We start from the raw sequence: 3,321 nt of genomic DNA, 5'->3' as shown, positions 1-3,321 counted from the left end.
TGTTTAAAAAAATTTCTGGTACCCGTGAAAAAATAATAATTGAATGTATAGAAAAATGTCCGGTACCCGTGAAAAAAATAATAATTGAATGTTTAGAAAAATGTCTGGTACCCGTGAAAAAATAATAATTGAATATATAGAAAAATGTTCGGTACCCGTGAATAAATAATAATTGAAAGTTTATAAAAATGTCTAATACACGTGAAAAAATAATAATTTAAATATATAGAAAAGTTGGGCATTTTTGAATCCCATGCTCCAACTTGAGGGGGTATTGAGCTATATTTAGGAAAAGATATCTTTAGGAAAATGATTGCTAGGATGTATCTTTACATATTTGTCTAGTTGTTTCCTAATTTTTAGATCTCTAAAGATATGATATTTGATGTACTGGTATTATAAATATGGTTACCTGTGATTGATAATAAATAAGCCAATTTACCAATTCTTCACAATGCATCACATATTTTAAAGAAATATTTTATGTGATTTAAAGAGAAATTCAAACTTTTACAAAACTTAAGGGTTATAATTTCACTAACATTATAAAACTGTTTTATATTAAAAGTGTATTTTCATTAAATCCATAAAACATTTTATTTTTTTTATCTGATGTTTTTTTGTTTTGATGTTATATATTGATTTAAAGTATATTCAGAAAAATTAGTGCAATAAAATAAAAATACATATTTTTTATTATCATAGTTCAATATCTTTTGAGAATGTTCTAAGGGGGATGAGAAATTTTCTAATAACTAATACAAGTCTTGTTCAACTGGTAGACTCCACCGCAAAATGTTCATTCACCGTTCTCACCGGTCTTCTTACCCCATTCGCTATCAATCTAGTTACGTAGGAAGAGTTGAAAAGTCCGTAATCATCCTTATCTTATAGTATTTTTATTATTTTTTGTGATCATAACAAATTCTGGTTAGAAAATATGATTTAGAATTTTCAAACAAGACTTGTCTTTATCGCCAAATTTGACCACAAATTCGATTCCATTAAACAACACCAACAAAAAAACAACAATATCTTTTTGTTTTTTTATCTCATCATTTCATTCTTATTTTCTTCAATTATTCCATTTCCATGTATAAAAAATAAAACCCTCTCTTCACAAAATAATTTCCAAACTATCAAAAATGGAGTGTTTGCCACAAGATTTAGTCTCCAAAATCCTCATAAAGCTACCAGCAATAGAGTTATCAAAATGCAAATGCATTTGCAAATCATGGTTAGATCTCATAACTAATCCTCAATTTATTACAAATTATTATAGTGTCTACAACAATGAACAAGAACATCTTTTTGTCATTCGTAGACCTTTTCTATGTGGTCTCAAAACATATATATTTCTCGTCTTTCATGGAATTTTGATGATAAAAATAAACATGTTTTGTCTGAGATTTTGAGTCCACCTTATGAATTCAGTTCTGACCATAAATATTGGACTGAAATAATGGGTCCTTGTAATGGTATATACTTTCTAGAAGGTAATCCAAATGTGTTGATGAACCCTTCTTTGAGAGAGTTCATGGTTTTGCCTCAATCCCATTTTGTAGCTCCTCAGGGTTTTTATTCTTTCACTGAGTATTATGGTTTTGGATTTGATTCTAAAAGTGATGATTATAAAGTTGTGGTGTTGAAGGATCTTTGGGTGAAGGAAACAGATGAGAGACAAAATGGGTTTTGGAATGTTGAGTTGTATAGTTTGAATTCGAATTCTTGGAGGAAGATTGAAGCTGGAGATTTGCCTCTAAGGTTTGATATTTGGGGTTCTTCTAGAGTTTTCACTTTTGTGAGAAACTGTTGTCATTGGTGGGGTTTTGTTGATGGGGATATAGGAGATGTTGTTTTAGCATTCAACATGTTTGATGAAATGTTTAGGAAGATAAAAGTGCCTAGAATAGAGTATTATGATTCTGATTCTTCAGTTGAATGTTTTAAAACATTGGTGCCTTTTCATGAATCTGATACTATTGGTGTTATTGTTTATCCTGTGAAAGGAATAGAGAAATGTTTTGATGTTTGGTTGATGAAGGATTATTGGGATGAAGGGTCTTGGATTAAGGTGTATAGTGTTGGACCTGTGCCTGTGATTCATAAGCTTGTTGGGTTTTATGGAGGTAATCGGTTTCTTTGGAAAGATAGCAATGAGAGGTTGGTGTTGTATGAATCTGAGAAGGGGAATATGATGTGTCTTGAGGTTTATGGAAAGTATGATTCAATAAGAGGTGCTAGATACATGGAAAGTCTTGTTTCGCTTCAAAGAGGAAATCGACAATGTTTTTCATGTAGTTTGGTTCCAGATCCTCTGCTGAATTTGGGGGAGTAGTTTTCTGTTCTTTTAGATGAGTAGTTTAGTTTCAGATTATTTGTATAATGTTGTTTTTCTATCTCAATTCTTCTTATGAAGATGCATGCCTGCATACCTTAGTAGTGCATCAAAAACCTATGTAAAGCATGAAATGAAATGAAAGATAACAAAGTTTTTGTTCTGTTTCATAAATGTTAGATTTTTCATGGACACTTGATAATCTTCTATTCTTTTTTGAAACTCAGTTCTTAAGAGAATGCTGGAATTTCTGACAGAGCCTAAAAGAGGATTAGTTAGTATATTAGATACTTGTAGAACAAAATAACAATATACTAGCTTGATCTCTTCGGTTTTGGATAGCTTCATTGATAACTTGAAAGTATGCTTGGTTCTTGTACTGATTCTTTACTCTAAATTTGTTACTCATAAGTATGAATCTCAATTTGATTTTTTTTTTCCTTCTATCTCATGATAGTCATTTTTCACAACATTTTATCATGAATCCATTAAAGTAATCCGTGTATCTTCCGTGTATCTTCATATGGTCCATATTAGTATTGATGAGATCATAAATTCATTAAACATGTGGAAATAAAATAAAAAAATTCTACAAATAAAATAAATATTTTTATTTTTGTTTTTATTTTGTAATATATACTCGATATAAAAAAGAGTTGATTATTTTTGGTTAAAAATGTTATTTTTTGTAAGTGCTTGTCAATTTGCCTTGTTTTGATTATATCCACAAGTTCCAGAAGTTCGATTGACGCGATCTTTAATGCATTTGGAAAGGTTAGAGAATAATCTATCATTCTTGTGTTTGCGTCAAGAGGAAACTTTGCATCTTACATCTTTAATGCTCGAAAAACTTCATCAAGGGAAGAGAGAAAATGATGACAAATATGAAAAAACATGATTTACCATTATTCTGCATATTCGATTGTCAAACAAAAAAAAGAAGCACTTTTTACAATGGCAGCATCCCATTTATTTATTTTCTT

General features: G+C 29.9%; 1 pseudogene; it reads left to right on the top strand.

Moving 5' to 3' along the window:
• The first annotated feature begins 1,054 nt into the window (after positions 1-1,054).
• LOC131641305 (F-box protein CPR1-like) lies at positions 1,055-2,512 on the top strand (annotated as a pseudogene).
• The last annotated feature ends 809 nt before the right edge of the window (positions 2,513-3,321 follow it).

Source organism: Vicia villosa, unplaced genomic scaffold (genome assembly GCF_029867415.1).
Source record: "Vicia villosa cultivar HV-30 ecotype Madison, WI unplaced genomic scaffold, Vvil1.0 ctg.003645F_1_1, whole genome shotgun sequence".
NCBI lineage: Eukaryota > Viridiplantae > Streptophyta > Magnoliopsida > Fabales > Fabaceae > Vicia > Vicia villosa.
Note: the sequence above shows the minus strand (reverse complement) of the source record. Positions and strands in the feature narration are given on the sequence as shown.